Source organism: Thalassophryne amazonica, chromosome 20 (assembly GCF_902500255.1).
Source record: "Thalassophryne amazonica chromosome 20, fThaAma1.1, whole genome shotgun sequence".
Lineage (NCBI taxonomy): Eukaryota > Metazoa > Chordata > Actinopteri > Batrachoidiformes > Batrachoididae > Thalassophryne > Thalassophryne amazonica.
The window spans coordinates 27,129,213-27,148,014 of NC_047122.1; the positions used below are offsets into that span (position 1 = coordinate 27,129,213).

Sequence of the window (18,802 nt, forward strand, 5' to 3'; positions counted from 1 at the left end):
CAAATCTCAGTGCTGAAAAAAACAAAAATTGATTTCAGTGGAAGTTGAAATGTCACATGTAAAATGCACAAACATACTACTTGTTCCCTGCATCAGTCACCGCCTCAGAGTGGTTTTCTTGGTTTGAATTCAGTGATTTGTGGTGCTAATGCTCCTGAACCACGGTTGCTGCAAAAGTAGGAGGACTGCATTTCTATCGCATGTTCCATCTTGCAAATGTTCAGTGTGCTTTACAATGATGCCTCCGCTTTTACTTCCCCAACCAAGGCCAGCATCCATTTTATAGCTGAGTTTCTTGGCCAAGGACACAGACAAGTACCATGAACCTGTCGGAACCTGCATATTGGCAGGCCAGCCCCTTAACAACTGAGCTACGTGCTCTACAAGAACTTGATGTAATCACAGAAAAAATGAAAAGAAGGCCTCTGTGATCTTCATTTAAATAGCTTTTCTGTCCTGCAGGTGAGGGTGCAGAGCTAAAGCTGCTGTCCCACCCTCAAGGTTCAGTGAGCGGTTTCACTACTGTGCAGATCCCTGTGACGCTGACAGTCCACAGCCCTGCCGGCATCTGCCGTATCAACACTACAGCTTCTTTGACTGCCTCCATCACCCCGTCCATGGCGCCTCCTGCTGAGACCTCCTCTTCACAGGGATACGTAGCTGACTGCACCCCCATCATCACTGGTGAATACTGTAGAAAACATGACTATCTGAGACTGCATGTCATCTCATCTGAGACTGCATCTCAACACCTTGTGCTCATAGTAACATAGCTCTTTATGAGGCTCTTGGATTCAGGTTTTGATGTGTAATTTTTAGGGGTGTAACATACACAAATGTTCTCAAATAAACAACAAATGTATGAAATATTATAAAAAATAAAATTCCTAGTAAACAGCTTTTAACAAAATTTTTCCACAAGTAAAGCGCAGCACAACTGTGCCAGCATGAAGTCCTGTTCAATTTTATTTAACCTCCATATTTTTTGCCAGAAAAATTAACTTGTCCAAAACTCTCACACTCTATAAGGAATTTTTTAAAATAATTAATATTAAAGAATCCCTTTACTTTTGTACAATTTATTTTGCAACCCCAATTCCAATGAAGTTGGGATGCTGTGTAAAATGTAAATAAAAACAGAATTCAATGATTTGCAAATCCTCTTCAACCTATATTCAATTGAATACAGCACAAAGACAAGATATTTAGTGTTCAAACTGATAAACTTTATTGTTTTTGTGCAAATATTCCCTCATTTTTAAATGGATGCCTGCAACACGTTTCAAAAAAGCTGGGACAGTGGTATGTTTACCACTGTGTTACATCACCTTTCCTTCTAACAACACTCAATAAGCATTTGGAAATTGAGGACAGTAATTGTTGAAGCTTTGTAGGTGGAATTCTTTCCCATTGTTGCTTGATGTATGACTTCAGTTGTTCAGCAGTCCGGGGTCTCTGTTGTCTTATTTTGCGCTTCATAATGCGCCACACATTTTCAGTGGGCAACAGGTCTGGACTGCAGGCAGGCCAGTCTAGTACCCACACTCTTTTACTATGAAGCCACGCTGTTGTAACACATGCAGAATGTGGCTTGGCATTGTCTTGCTGAAATAAGCAGGGACGTCCCTGAAAAAGACGTCGCTTGGATGGCAGCATGTGTTGCTCCAAAACCTGGATGTACTTTTCAGCATTGATGGTGCCATCACAGATGTGTAAGTTGTCCATGCCATGGGCACTAACACACTCCCATACCATCACAGATGCTGGCTTTTGAACTTAGCGCTGGTAACAATCTGGATGGTCTTTTTCCTCTTTTGTCCGGAGGACACAACATTCATGATTTCCAAAAACAACTTGAAATGTGGAATCATCAGACCACAGCACACTTTTCCACTTTGTGTCTGTCCATTTCAAATGAGCTCAGGCCCAGAGAAGGTGGCATTTCTGGATGTTGTTGATGTATGGCTTTCGCTTTTCATGGTAGAGTTTTAACTTGAACTTGTAGATGTAGCAAAGAACTGTGTTAACTGACAATGGTTTTCTGAAGTGTTCCTGAGCCCACGTGGTAAGATCCTTTACACAATGATGTCTGTTTTTAATGCAGTGCCGCCTGAGGGTGTGAAGGTCACGAGCATTCAGTGTTGGTTTTCGGCCTTGCCGCTTACATGTAGAAAGTTCTCCAGATTCTCTGAATCTTCTGATTATATTATGGACTATAGATGATGGAATCCCTAAATTCCTTGCAATGGAACATTGAGAAACATTGTTCTTAAACTGTTGGATTATTTTTTCATGCAGTTGTTCACAAAGTGGTGATCCTCGCCCCATCTTTGCTTGTGAACGGCTGAGCGTTTTGGGGATGCTCCTTTTATACCCAATCATGAGTGTCCTCAGTTCCCAAACACTTATTGAGTGTTGTTAGAAGGAAAGGTGATGTAACACAGTACCAGTGACCCGGCTTTTTTAAAGTGTGTTGCAGGCATCCATTTCAAAATGAGTAAATATTTGCTATCGGGGCTGTATTTTCTATCGCTTTCATTTCACTGTTCATTTAGTTTGTTAATATATCTTTTTAAATAAAGTTTTGAAAACAAAAACATTGTGGGAGAGGCAAAAAAATGAGTAAAACTACCTTAAAATATTTAGAACCACAAATAAACTTGATTCTTGGTTTGTTTATTTATTTTGCCATTAAAATTGGCCATCACTTATTAAAATTAAATAACTTCTCAAGGCCAGGGTTTCTCAAAGTCTTGGAACAGAGTGCAACAAACGACGTCAGTAGGCTGAGCGAGTCCAAGTGAGGAGGACTCGCTGCTGCTCAGTGACATCAGAGACTTTCACTTTCAGTCTCCAAACAAAAGAAAAGTCTCCAGTAACGCCAGGAAAAGTAGCTGTATTTGTTGCTAGTCGCTTTTGAGAAAATAAGTCGTCAAGAGGGTTTGGAAAGTCACTAGATTTAGCGAGAAAGTCGGCAACACTGAATGTAAACACACGCATCGTGAACTCACCCGTGCACAGCCCTGTACAGAACCGGTTCAGTACAAATACATGTATTGCTACATCATGGTTAAAGTTCTCTGTCACCACGACGGATTTCCGTCATTTGGAAAATTTAACTACACATACGCGCGTGCACGTGGTGTCATGCGTGTTTTGGGGCCAAAATATGATACTCTCATTGTCAAAGCAACATCCCATTCTGCGCGAATCAAAGCAGCAGCAATGTCAACGTGGACTGCGGAGAAAGGGACTGTGTGAATTTTCACTCCTCTGCACTCTGTTTACTGCTTGCCATGAGCCACGGTCCTTCTCCTCCATGTCTTTGTGGGAACATTGGCAGACCTTCCCCAAGTAGAGCAGGGCGTGGCTTTGTATTGAACCAGTAAAGCAGTGAAGCAATGCTTCGATCTGGTGCTTCGGTTCTTTGTTTTATTTCTCTTTATCTTAATTTTTCCCTGTTAAAACCCTAAAGAGCATATGTCTGTGAGTAATATGTATCTTTACCTTTACCTACCTGTTATGGTCTTCTGAAACAGTTGATAGAAGTATTTTATAACTTAAAAACGGGACCAATGTTAACGCGTTAGCATGTCTATGGCGTTTTCAATGCTAAAGTTAGCATTAAGCTGTAAAAGTCAAATGTATTACAAATTGTAATATTTTATTCATTTTTATTTATGTTTTAATAATAATAGCAACAACAACAATAATAGTAATAATAACTAATAATGCTACAATACAATTTTAGAGAAACAGACAAAAAGAAACAACACAAATGATAAAACCAACTAACAATGAACATAAATAAATAAATATAGAAATAAATAGCTGTTTCCTGTGAACACCTAGTGACTCTTACACCTCCACGCCATCCCTGTTTTATTTAAGTTTAATGACAGTTTGTTTTGGTCAAACCACATCTAAGCTGTGTTTTTACACAAGAAAAAAAAAATGCAGTAAATTGCACATTTGTGTCTTTTTTTCATGAAAATATCTTATTATACTATAATATTACACTTTAGTCAGGCCTTCAAAAACCTTTGTGGACTCTTGCTGTAATATGTTGTCAGAGGTTGAGATAGTTTCTGTAGGCATCTAAAAATGCTCATAATCGGGTGAAACCTGATAGAAATCTCTTTGTGGTGTGTCGGTGATGTGTGTATGTGCAAAATAAAACAAAACACTATGTATGTTTTTGACAAGAATATAACATCAGAACTTTGTTACAAGCTCAGACATTGATGTTGCATGATAAAGGCCTTTTAATAATAACTCACTTCAAGAAATAATGGCAAAACTCACATATAAGTAAACAAAAATAAAAAATGATTAATTGAAAAAAATAATCAACCGATTAATCGATTACTAAAATCGTTAGGTGCAGCCCTAGTTTGTTTTACGAGTGAGAGCATTTTACCAATTAAATGTGAATAAGCCAGTTTTGAGTTTCTCAGTGCACATGCGTTTTCAAAACTGGTGACAGTGTTACTTTGTGCACAGCAGAACAATGTTGTCAGTTGCTTTAGGCCCTAATTTTGTATTTTATTTACTGTACAACCAGCGACACAGCACCCTTTTGGTGCATTTACCGGAATGGAACCGATCAAAATGCTACAAAAGACAAAGACTTTACTTGACAGATCCCCCAGACCCCCCATAATCAATACTGTATTTTTTACTTAACAGCTTGAAGTGAGTTTTTGTTGTTTCAGAGGGTTCATACTCATTAAAATTCACCAGAATATACAAAATTTGACTTGCTCTTTTAAAACGTTTTCTGGGAGAGATCCCCAAGACCCCCCAGAATCAAGACCCGCCCCCGCCCTCCACCACCCATTTATGTACCTTTATGTTCAGGTTTTGCATTCTTTTTGTGCTTTGTCTCTCTCTCCTTAGAGGCTATTTAGAATAGATTTATATACAGTATAATGTGATTATTGTATTTATTGAGGAAAAAAGAGCGTGTGCCCCCACTATGCCACATTTTAGGAAATTGCTGGCATTGATTTTTGCTAGGAAAAAATTTCAGTCAGATGAAAATTTATTGCTTTAACCCATGCACTACACCCTTAGTAATTTTTTTTGTCTCTCTCTCTGTTGTGTAGGTGTGGTCTCAGGTGAAGCAGCCAAGAAGGTTTTGAGCGATCACAATGTGAACTTTACTAGTCAGTCTCCTCAGGGGATGTCAAGCACATCTCAGACACTGCTGAAGAGGCCCTATCCAGCCTCAGACCCTCCTAAAGCCTCATTCCTAGCCACACCCCCTTGCAGCATCAGCAGCCCTCCTCCCAGACAACTGAGAAAAGGTTGGTTTTTTTTGTTATTATTTATTTATTTTTGGTAACTTAGCAATTGTGCAAAGTCCTGATAACCAAATATCTCTAATATTTGAGAGGACTAAATGCAAAACACATTCCTCATAAATGCTTTTCTTTATCATCTGTCTGTACTTCTTTCATGAAGATGAAGGATTTAAAGGACATATCACACAGAAATCATAACAACTTAGATTTAAGATGTTAATGACCCTCCAATGATACAGCGGGATTATTTTGTGCACTTCCCTGACCGGTCTCAGAGTATACGGCATTCGCAACAAATAGTTACAGAGACTGCTGAAAACAAAGTACTTCTGATTATTTGTTTTTCTGAGTGTTTCTGACAGTGAAGACAAACCTCTGCTAAAGTAAGCAAGAAAACTACAACAGTTATTTTTCATGGATATTCTGCACGGTCACAATGACACAAGAATGTATCGTAGGAGGTTGTGACAACCATTACAGCGATTCTGTATTGCCAAAAGAGGAGCGAAAACAGATCACTTGCATACTTGGCCTAAAGACGACCCTGATCGGGCGACAGAATGGACAGGGCTTGTGAAATCAACTTGCAGGTTCTGGAGGGGTCCCACCATTACATAAACCATGTGCAGAGAGCATTTTGTCGTCCATGACAATTTTGTTGGTTGTGGAGCGTGGTTAAGTGGGCATTGGGGTTGTTTGGATTTGCAGCCACACACCATCCTGGCTGTTAAGCCTGCTCGCGTCAAGCTTTATGTGTCTGTGGAGCAAGACACTAAAGTCTGCGGGTGTGATCCTGGTCCACCAAAGAGGAGAAAATCCGCTGCAGTCACAAACGTAAAACTTCAACACGTAATTCTATTCTGTTTTCAATATTCTGAGTCCAGCCATAGTTATAAATATCTAGGGATGTCCCGATCATTTTTTTTTTGTTTGTTTTGGCCCCGATCCGATTCCGAGTCATCTGATTTTGAGTATCTGCCGATACCGAGTCCCGATCCGATACTTTAAAAAACTAAATGAACAGTGAACAAATGCTAAATATATAATAATTTCATTTTAATCACCATATTTTATTATTTATCACTTAAACAGTACACTGCTCCTTGAGGTAGCTTGAACAATCAAGTAACAATCTACCAGACTTAAAAAAAATGTACAAATTTCCATATTATTTTATTTGTCTAAAAATAAATGTCCAAGGTTCCGTATGTTAAACAAGAAATTATCTAATCTGAAATAACAGGTGGTTTTAATTTATAGATGAAAGGTTTCTAAAAAACATTTATTGATTTAGTTATTTTAACTACAAGTGTGCTAAACTTTTTTAAACAGTAATCAGAAATTTTGAGGTAACAAACAAAAACAACAAAAAGGATTTTTCTTCGGACACGTGGTTTCTGCACTGATCTGTGGTTCAAATCCCTGCCTGACTGGAAAATCACTAAGGGCCCTTGGGCAAGGTCTTTAATCCCCTATTGCTCCCGGTGTGTCGTGAGTGCCTTGTATGGCAGCACCCTGACATCTGTGTGAATGTGAGGCATAATTGTAAAGCGCTTTGAGCGTCTGATGCAGATGGAAAAGCGCTATATAAATGCAGTCCATTTACCATTTGTACAGATCAGTGGTTTCTGCCACTAGTCTTCCGTGTTTTGACTCGATGCGTCGTTCCTCTTGGACAGCGTGAAGCTACGTCACAGCTCAGACCGTCGAAAGTTCAAAAGTCAACTTAAAAAATAAAAGGGAAAAAAAAAACTTACATTTGCGTCCTGACAGTCCTCAGTATACCTCTGACGCTTTATCAGTGTTCAACAAGTCAGAGCAGCGCAGTGAACGTGAATGAAGACGGAAGCTCTTTAAGACGCGCTCCTAAATGTGATGAGTGCGCACGTCTCGTGCACACACCATCTCTTGCTCCGTTTTGCAGACAAACGATCACAGGACAATTTGTTTTTTTCTTTTTGTTAATCAGATGACAGATCGTCGTCCTGAGGACTTGGTCAGCACCGGGTCCTGCTGCGCACGGAAGGATGACTGAGCAAGAGTTTCGGTGGGAAAGTGTCCATCATGCTCTTGTCATTCCATCGAGACGTCAGGCTGAGCATGTAAACACACCAGCAGCAGTTCTGCGAAAGAAACTTTGCGCGCGTAACTCCCCCCACCTCTGTCCGGGTTACAATTCCATCTCTTCTTCCCAAATTCACGGTGCTACACTTGTTCCCTTTTCTCCACAGGAATCGGTTTCAGCTGCACGCGTGTGCGAGAATGTCCGGATGAACTGATGTTTTTTCTTTTGTTCAATTTAAAAAAAAAAGAAGATTGGGTTTAACTTTGACCACGTCAGCCTGCCGACAAGCGGCAATGCGCGCTCCCGTCAGAACCAAAAAGCAACGCGTCTCACGCCTCTGATGCTTCCAACGCGTGAAAGGCCCATTAATCTGCAATAATGAGCCTGAAATAGCGCTGATCAAAATAATGAGGATAAAATCTATATCGGAGTCCTGATCGGGATGCAACGTCCAATTTCGATCAAGTCTGAAACCACGTGATCGTATCGGGACATCCCTATAAATATCTATAAGAATAAAGGATATCATTCTTTATGATATATATTTAGTGTAATAAGTTAACATAAGTAATCAATGAAAGGACATGTAGCTGCCAGTTATATCACAATATTTGAAACAAATCAGATTTTGGCTGTTGGAGGCCATGAGATATACCTGTATTTGTGCACTTTTGTGAACAGTCATGCACATAAGCCAGTCAAAACAAACAGCTCCAGAGATGAACACAAAGTACACTTTGATTCCAGCTATACGTTCTATATATCAATAATAATATACGCTCCATTATCCATAATGATATATACGTTGTTTAAAATGAATGCTGATCTTCATAAATCTGCAGGCCATTTCCGGAAAGCCACCTTTCATTCTAATTGTATAATGTAATTCTACTTGCTTTTAAATTTTTAGACAGTAAATGCAATGAATCCTGTTTGAACACCTCTAGATTTTAAAAACTCTCTTAATATTTTAAGACCACCCTATCTAGACGGTGTAAACATATGAAACAAATGTCTTAACTGCATTTTCAGAGCACCTGTCTTGAAAGACAATAGCAGCAACGTGCACTCACATTGGACACAGATATCCAGATGGTGGATGACAGCCATTTCTATACTGCTGAAGCACAACAACCTCCACAGGTCTTATCTCATTCAGCAACATCACAGCTGCCGACTGCACAGCAGGACTTACATCCTGTGCCAGTTGCACCAGCAACACTTCACCTGCGGCCCTCCATCCCCCTGACATTTTCGATGTACACTCATCATGTTTTGTTGTGCAACTGCTACTTGAGATTGTGCCTTAGGATGCATGATGTATGGAAATTATTGTTAAGAAGTACCTAGATTAGGTTGTTACAGACTGACAGGAAAAGTAAAAACAAAGAGAACGTCTTCATGGGTACTAAGACATCACTTTTTATTTTCACACATATTGAAATCCCTCATATATCCCAGAATTGGAGGGAAAATTGTCCTTCATTGTCTTGGCGGCACAAGCTGGTAGCCCAACCTGGTTTTGTCGTCCCAGTGATCCTCAACACCACTTCACAAGCTGGCGGGTAGCTTGTGTACCGCAGTTTGCTGGAAAACAAAATAATCTGTGTATTCTTTCAGTGATGGTGTAAAAATGGCAAACTCCCTATTAAAGACAAATAATAATATGCTTCTTTAAAGTACATGAAATAGAGGACTTTTGTAAGATTGTAGAAAGATTCTGAAAAAAGTTTTTTTGGGCATCTCATATTCATTCATTCATTCATTCATCTTCTACCGCTTAGTCCAATTAAGGGTCGCGGGGGGCTGGAGCCTATCCCAGCAGTCACAGAGCGCGAGGCGGGGTACACCCAGGACAGGACGCCAGTCTGTCGCAGGGCCACAAATAGACAAACAAACACAGACACACACACACCTACGGACAATTTTAAAGAGTCCAATCCACCTAACCCGCATGTCTTTGGATGTGGGAGGAAACCGGAGCACCCAGAGGAAACCCACGCAAACACAGGGAGAACATGCAAACTCCACACAGAAAGGCCATGGGAATTGAACCCATGACCTTCTCGCTGTGAGGCAACAGTGCTAACCACTAAGCCACCATGCTGCTCGGGATCTCATATTGCTGTACATAAATGAAATGTGACTTAGCATGCATAAATTGTGTTTTTAATGTTACGTATTTGGTTTGAGGTTTGACATACAGTTTGAGGTTGGTTTGCACTGTTATGGTTTTATTTTGTTCTATGAGTATAGCACTGTCATTATACTGTGGTACAATATAATGTGTAGACATCTCCAATTTTGTATATTGTTTTTTTGGTTATTCATAAGAAGGTAAAAAAAAACTCATGCTGACATGGTATGGCATTTGCATCTTCAGGATGTTCCTGCCTGTAGATGTAGTAAGCAGTCTCCAGTGTTTATTTTTAACTAGCTTTTGCATAAGAAACGAGACACGTATATGAATGCAGAAAACAGTGATTTTTGAGAGACCAACCACTGACGTCACTGTGCAGCTCTACTGTGATTGGCTGTCACCCCCACCACTCAAAAAAAAAAACAAACAGATTGAAACAGAATGGGCCTCATGTATCAACGTTGCACACTTGTGGCGTAAATTTACGGTGTAAATTTGAAGTACACCAAACTTGCCGTGACATGTATCAAGCAGTGCGCACCTGCCCATTTCCAGCGTACGCCTGACGTGACCTTGATAAATGCGGCGGGTGAAAACAATCGTAATTATAATAAACACGCCCATAAATATTCAGACTCCACTTCAGACACACCCTCATTTTACGACATGGAAGCCAGGAAGATGGCAAAGAAAAAGAACTCCACCAATTGTCTCAGTTGGATTATTGTGCAGTTGTCTGGTCAAATACTTCAGTAAATAATGTAAATAAATTACAGCTTGTGCAAAATAGAGAAATAAAATAGAGAAATTTTGAGAAATAAAAATAGAACGTTTTCCTATAAATAATTATGATGGCTTTTAGAACTAACGAATTTAATTTTAACAATCAACCTATGAGGTTGGACACATAAGAAATTATTAATAGTGACTGACCAGTATTTCACAGTTCCTCTGATCGCGCCTCTGCGTCCTGACGCCGCACCTTTTTCCACTCACACCTCGCTGCAGGTGTCTCTTTCCGAGTGAAGAACACAGTTAAGAGTAATTGGTGGCGCTCTTTTTTTCTTCTGGGTGAGAAGATTCTTATAAACAGACACGCAGACCACAATGCACTGTTAAAAAAAAAAAAAAAGCATGCAAAATTGGACTAAAAAAATCCGCAAAACTGCGAGGCCGCGAAAGGTGAACTGCGTTATAGCAAGGGACCACTGTATTCTCTTTTCACATGTCAATAATTCTCGACGTGGATATTTGCTAGCTCAATTAATAAGACACGCCTAATTTTTCAGATTTCTTTATTTTTAGAATGTATTTCTTTATTTATTTTATTGTAACAAACGAATGGAGAAGACAAAACCTGATTGCCGCACGGGTGAAGGGAATGACAACACTACAGTTGTAATTATCAATTCCATTGTCTAAAACGATCACACCACATAAAGTTAAGCTCAGCGCTGCTCTGGCTCCAGGCTCGAAGTCTGGAGAAAAAGGTGAGCGGTCAGCGCTGTGGCCACGGATCATGCTCGAGACCAACAATCCCGCAAAAGCGGGATTTGTATTAATTATTATGTAGTATAATCAAGAAAGTGTTATTTATTTAACATATGCATTGATTTGTATGATGGCACTGTTTATCGTTGATCATTTTCATTTTTATGTGGATTCCAGTGCTGGTTCATTTTGGTGTATAATTTACACCACCTCTCGACCTGGTGTATATTTTCAGCGCACCATACGCCAACGACCACATTGATAAATGCCAAGTAGCGCAGCCATTTTGGCGTACACCCCATATACGCTTAAATATCGTCGTACGCAACGTTGATTCATGAGGCTCAATGTGACTATTTAACCTGTTAAGGGCCCTGTCAGACTTGGCACGAATGTGAAACCGAATCAGACTGAATGGGGGGAGGAAAAACAAACATTGAGGCGCAGTCGGGATGAACACAAATTCACAAACAGCTGCCTTAAGACAGCCACTCGAGTACTCAGAATGCAGGCGGATCCCACCTCGACTGATTCGGCGCATTCTGTGTGTATGCTCACAAATGCAGTTCACATGCAGTTGGAACACAGTACGAATACCCAGAGTGCAGCAAGAATATCAAGAATGAAATTGAATGCTGTGCGAGTGCAGTCCAATCGCCAGCCAAAGTCTGGGTGAAAGGCAACAAAGGGGAGGAGCGTGGGAGAGCGAGCGCTGTGGTCCACTATCTTTTGAGGGCCTGCCGTGTGTCTCTGCTGGATGCTGCATGACATCCAGCGTATGAACTGAGAACATGTAAATCAGGGTCCTCTGACTATCGCATTACTGTACAGCGTGTGATCGGATTACTGCAGCCATCAGAACACTGATGTGCACACCCACAGCTGTTATTACCAGTAATAGCCACTAAGTCCGTGGTGCATCACAGTAAACCTGGGATCTGGAGACCCTGGATTATATACATCTGTCCATATATTGAATAAAATACATAATTCAGAGGAGAGGTAAGGCAGGTCCTGACATCACTATGACACCTCTGACGTCGCTGCGCTCTCTCACTCTTTCTCTCTTCCTCCCTCCCACTGTGGCTCAGGCCTCGCCCTCCCTCCATGCCCTTCCTCTCTCCAGGATATTATTAGCTGTATTAATTGATCACACTAACATGGGTTGGTGGAACAGGCATGTGGGTCCTGCCAATCAGTTAATGCTGCACATGATGGACTGTCTGATCTGTGTGATCAGGTGTTACGCCGCTGGACATGGCATCATATGGAATAATTATTTCTTAGTGGATGATGCATCTGCCCTCGTATCATGGCAGATGTCACCATCCCATGTCGCACCCAGGTCCACACGGATTGCATGACAGGCTGCAGCATGGCTGGTGGTCGCCGTGCTATGGGAGCCGCTTCTAGAGCCGTTCCAAACATGATTAATTACTTGATTTACATTGTAGTGCCTCGGTAAACACTTGCATCGTCAGTCTATTGGCTTAGATGATGTTTCTGTCATTTGTTCATTGCAGCTGTAACACCCCGTTCAGGAGCGCTGATACATCATCTAAACCATTAGAAGGACTGACGATGCAACTGTTTGAGGTGTTACAATGTAAATAAAGTAAATAATCATCTTTGGAACGGCTCCAAAAGCATCTGGATTCGACCTGTACTCTGGTTATTCAACCTGGATTCAGGTGCTGCTGCACTCCGAATTGCATGAAATGAATCATTTCATTTGTTCCACATTCTGGGTATTCGTACACGGCTGTAAGAATGTCTGTCCTGTGCGAATGCAGCTCAAATTGTTTTTGTTTTTCCAATTCGTGTGATTTGTATGGCATTCCTGCTCTAGTGTTACTGTTGTGTGGGCCGCCAGAACAGGAGGTACTGCTGGCCCACCACCAGAGGGCGCCCTGCCTGAAGTGCGGGCTTCAGGCAGAGAGGGCGCTGCTGCCTCCAGGAACTGCCGAGGTGACAGCTGTCACCCATCAACCATGACAGCTGTCACTGATCATCTACATTACACCAGGAATAAAAGCAGGAAGACACCTCCACCACATCGCCGAGATATCATCTTCATTGAGAGGTAATATCCTCAGCCGTTTGTGAGTTACAATATAATTTGTATATTGTGAGTGTTTGCAGGAGTACCGGTACCTCTGTCGGTGGAAGCTGAGAGAGTGCTGGACGGCACTCTTTTCCCCTGAGGAATCACTGCGGTACTCTGCAAGATATAGAGTGAGAGGTGGAGGTGGAATTCCCACCATAATTGTTACTGAGTGTACACACACCCACACTTGACTGTTTTTGTTTTCCGCCAGCAGTACCAGATCCGACACGCCGAGACGGTGGCCACCTGGGGACTTCGGGACTTGGCGGCTCCAGTATCCCTCGGGTTCGGTGGCAGTGGAAATCGTGTGGTTCCGGTTCGTCTCCAGACGGGCGTCTCCTATCGTCGAGCCTGCCCACACGACACCTTTATTGATTGACTTGTATACATTCTGTAATCTGCTGTGTTTGGTTGTGGCATTCACAACAGTAAAGTGTTCTAATTTAACTCCTTCTATTGTCCGTTCATTTACGCCCCCTGTTGTGGGTCCGTGTCACTACACTTTCCCAACAGTTACGGGGCCCTTAAAGTCACATTTTTATTTTTGGTATACTGTGGAGGACCACCCTAATGCACACCATCACAGACTGCCCTACACAGCACATCACAGCCATTTCAACATAGAAATAAAGATTCTCCACTGTCCTGCATTGGTGCACACTCTGGCTGACACTAAAGTAAATATCCTTAGCAAATATATTTACATTATAGCAATAACAATGGAATTAGTGTGTGTGTGGTAGGATGAGGGTGTGTCGTCACAGCAGTGGCTCCGCATCGTGATGCTGGTCAACTTGTTGTGTGGGCCGCTGAAGAGGAGGTACTGCTGGCCCACCACCACCAGAGGGCGCCCTGCCTGGAGTGCGGGCTCCAGGCACCAGAGGGCGCTGCCGCCTTATGGAAGTAACCTGGGTGACAGCTGTCACCCATCACCAGACACAGCTGTTCCACTCAGCACAGAGGTATATCAGGAGGACGGCGTCTCCACCTCAGTGCTGAGATATCGCCTAAGACTGAGGTAATATTCTCTGCATTTATATTCTGAACAACCAGCTAAACTTGTTAAACCTTTTCAGGACTGTTGACTACTGATAGCTTCATTGCTTGGATAAGTACTCACCTTCCTGCTGTACTTTGACAAGAGGTGGAGGCGGCTTCTCCCCTCTCCGTTACTGGGTGCGGTCGCATCCACACCTGTGTGTTGTTGCTCTCTCCCGCCAGCAGTACCGGATCCGACGAGCGGAGGCAGTGGCCACCTGGGAATTCGGGACTTGGCGGTTCCAGTATTTCCAGGGTTCGGTGGCAGAGGAGATCTGGGTGGCTCCGGTTCGACTGAGACGGACGTCTCCTACCTTCGAGCCTGCCCACACGACACCAGCGGATTCGACCCCAAATTGTGATTGTTGTATTTATTGTGCTCGTTTCACAATAGTAAACCTTGTTATTTACCTTCTCCATTGTCCGTTCATTGCGCCCCCCTGTTGTGGGTCCGTGTTCCTACACTTTCACAACACAACTGTTGGATATGGACGTTGGAATTGTCCAGCTGCCCAACCCTAGAGAGTTGTGCAACTGTGCCATGCTAACTAGCCGGTTAGCTTCTCTGCCGCCTAATAAATAACAATTGTGTGAATATCACAAATTTATACTATTTAGCATTGTGTTTAAACTGCCTGGAAGAGCTCATATTTTGGTGGGGCAGAATGTTATAAATTGGATGATGTGACATTAATATGGCAGTGATACCATTTTGGACATTGTGTCCTTCCACCAGGTTAATGCCAATTCCTTTTTGCTGGTCAGCCTGTTGCATCTATAGGAAATGAATGTATTGGGACTTAGAACTGTGTAGCACACGAGTCAGACAGACATAGTGTTGGAAATTATTAACCCCACCCTGCCAAAAGCTGCCCACAAGAAGTCACTACATCACCAGATGTCAAGCAACAACTGTTTACAAGAACACACAAACAAGACTTTGCATATTCCTGCTGTTACCAGGGTCAAAGATGGTCCACAGTGTTTGGGTGCATTTTAACTATGTCCAGGGTAGCCTTTTATTATCCAGTGGTGTGTTTGTCCTCAGGGCTGCTGGGACCCATCTCACCTCCAGACTGTTCCACCTGCAGGTCCCAGTACCGAATGATCCCCTCACTCAGAGGATTCATGTGTGTAAGTCTGCAAATTGACCCCTCTATCCTCAGGATGTGCAAAGCCTACTGCATCTACCATTTTTGATTTGCCATCAGACTCTCATAACAAGTGTCCTTTTTTATGTCCAGCTGTGCAGTCCTGTGATCGCTCACAGTCTGAAAAACCTGAAGAAGAAGCAGAAACACCACAGAAGGAACAGAGACAAATCCAAATACTTCAATCAGACATCCCCAAGAAGCTTCAGGACTCAGCCAGGGTTCTCTGTAGGAAATCCCAGCACTGAGAGGGACAGGTTCATTACACATTCCAACACTCCAGACGCCCTGTGTTCATTCCTTCATGATCAGGTTTGTCCAGCACAAATCCTGATGGAGTAATCGATAATATAAACATTAGTTTTAAAGGAGACCTGCATTGAAAAAAATGCAGTCAGATTTTTTGAACAAAAAATGACTTACATTTACACATGAGATCCTTCTGAATGTAGTAAAGTAAATCTGCAAGCCCAGATCTGTCATTCAACTGAGAAATCTTAATTTGAAAATGCCAAATTTACAGCTAACATTTAGCCCTCCGCAAATTGTCCCTCTCATCATGGACGCTGCCGAGACGTCACGGACAAGACCCTCTCCCAGCATGCATTGCGCCAATTGTAATTTGTGGATTTATGTCAGTTTGCATCTGCACCTTTTTCTTGTCTTATACGGAAGGATCTACTTTTTTTAAAACTCAATATTGTCTTGCGGCACGTTTGGTGAGTACACATTTCTTTTATTTGTGCTTGAAAATTATTTTGGGGGACTTTTTCATACGCCCGTTTGATTGAGTGGTGTCGCAATGAAAAGCTACTGTCTTTCGCCTCCGGTACCATCGCGGGATATGGAGGCGAGACCCGCAAAGAATCCCAGTCATTAAAAATATATAAACCTCTCTCAGCGTCCATGGAGCTCTGGGGCTCCGATTGCCGAGACGTGCGGTGCTGTGGCTTTTGCCGCAAGAAGTCTGTCCTTGCAGCAACAGGTCTACCGGCCGCTTCGCATTAAAACAGCGAGCATAATCTCAGGACTTGTGCCAAGTGTGCTGCAGCTCCATTCAGTAGACAGAGAGGTGATGCCGGTGTTGTGTGCTGAATCTGGCACAACACCGGCTGCAAAGCAGACACGGGCGGTGTGAGTGGCCCGCGTCAGCGGTTAACGAGCTCGTTAACGAGCCCGCAGACTTAAGCGTAGCGGAGGCAGAGAGGGAGAGGAAGAACGGCGCCCTCTGTCGATGTCGTTGCTGATCTGAGCACACAGATCTGTATCTCACATTCATTGCAGCTTACTTTTGGATGTTGAAACCAGGACGTGTATAAGTAACATTACTAACAGATGAAATCAATTTCAACGCGGGATCGGACTGAAGGCGGGAGCGCGTCGTCTTGCCCCTGACGTCATGAAAATGATACGGCTGTACAAACTGTTTTCACAGAGGGCTAAATTTTAGCTGCAAATTTGTCATTTTTAAACGAAGATTTCTCCGCTGAATTACAAATTTGGGCTTACAGATTTACTTTACTGCATTCACAAGGGTCTTATAAATACATATCAGCTATTTCTTTCTGAAATCTGACCACATTTATTTCAATGCAGGTCTTCTTTAATTTCTTTTGTTTCATCCTCATCTTCTTTTTTTGTCTTCAGTCTAAAGTGATCTCATCTATCCAGAAGAATGCTGCCATCTTTATACCAGAAATCGACACAGCCTCCACTTTGCCTGTACCCACATCCAGTCCCAATCAGGACCAGTCTAAGGCACTGTTGTGCCCCCCTCCACAAAAAATGGTTATCCTGGTAGAAGATTTCTACTATGGTTCCAGTCCAGGCAGAACATCTGGAGACCACTGGGCAGCCAATGTCTTTATTGGGCCGTACCGCTGCATTCATTGTGAAGAGACCCTCCAGAACAACATTGAGTAAGACTCAGATTGTTTTAAAAAACCTTCAGTCTGGTGGTGTCTGTGAAAAGTATGTATTTTCAAATTTGGCAGATTTCTGTTTTTACCCGAGGCCAAAATATGGCTATTGGGTATTGTGAAGACTTTGTGTCTGTCCATCTGTCTGTGCTCAGCACAAGTCCAGTCCTCTTACTGCCAGGGTCTTCACTTTCAAAGGGAGTATTCTTGGGACACAGACCTTGGACAAGTTCAAAGATGGCTAACCTTGACCTATTTTATGAGGTCAAAAGGTTTCTGTTTCCTATTTTTATGTTCATACAGCCGAGGGTATTTTAACATTGTGTTATATTTATAACGTAATTTAAAAAGTGGGGAGGTTTCAAAGTAAAGTGTTTTGAATGATTGATGCTAGTTATTTTAACAACAAATGAACATTTTTGTAAAAACAAACCAGAAATCTTTGAGTCCTGAGTGAACCTGTGACCTGCTTCACTATTTCTCTCTCAGGCTAATGGACCACATGCTGTACCATGTGAAGTTGGTGCTCGAGCAGGAGGCACAATTTTCTTGTCTTCAATGTTTTCGATGCTTTGGCTCTCAGAAGAAGCTGCATTGCCACCTGAAGGCTGTTCACAACTTCAAGTCCACAGGTCAGTGGTGTTTTTTGTTTGTTTGTTTGTTTGTTTTTTCTCTCAAGTGAGCAAGAGTGCCATGTATGATTCTTTGCCACTGTGGCTAAAAGCAGCCAAATTCTTTTAGCCACGTGGCATTTCTCATAGCACTTGGCTACATGGCTAATAGGTAGCAGTAGTCCAACATATGTGTTGCCTGCTGCACACTGTCCAGTTTGACCTTGGTTTGGATCAAGGCCGATGTTGCAGACCAAACGTTCCCCCTAAAAATTGATCCGCTCTGCTTTCACTCTGCATGTGTCATTTGGGACCATAGCAGCGCGTCTTTCACCCAACACGATGAATGGGAATAATGTGATTATTAACCATCAGATGATGACGTAAAACCTTTTAAAACATTCTAAAATTAGTTTTAAGCAGAAACAAGGCCGTTTTAAGCAGAAACGAGGCGATAATCGGATAATTTCTCTACTGATGCAGCGAAATGACATAGGTGCAGCTGCACAGTCAAACGTCTGCTGCGCTTTGATCGTTCCACTGTCTTTTATTACGAAATAAGGCTAAATTTATGTGGAAATGATTTTTGTTCAAAAGCTTCAGATATCTGTCGCTGAGATAGATGATGACTGGAGTGCAGTTTTAAGCAGAAATGAGGTGATTATCGGTGGATCACAGCTGATGCTTAAAAATGACTATGCTGACGCTCTGAAATGACGCATGCACAATGAATGAAGGGGGTACCGATTTATAGGGGGGACCGTTCGGTTGGCAACACCAACACTGGCTGTGTCATGATGATGAAGACACGCATAAGGTCTTCATGGTTGACACTACTATTGTGTGGTATGTAGTGTCTGGTTTATACTTCGCTGTTTTCCCATTAAATTTTTATTGAGGGGAAAAGTTATCATACATTAACATATCAATAATACAACGAAAATAACTATTAGCCCTTTTTTTCCAAATAGATC

General features: G+C 42.2%; 1 protein-coding gene across 1 annotated transcript in view; it reads right to left on the reverse strand.

Moving 5' to 3' along the window:
- vps45 (vacuolar protein sorting 45 homolog) overlaps nt 1-3,784 on the reverse strand; it is a 45,992-nt gene extending 42,208 nt beyond the window's left edge. The window contains exon 1 of the mRNA XM_034160141.1: nt 3,762-3,784. The gene's annotated coding sequence lies outside the window, so the exon portion shown is untranslated. The remainder of the gene's footprint in view (nt 1-3,761) is intronic.
- Nucleotides 3,785-18,802: the final 15,018 nt, after the last annotated feature.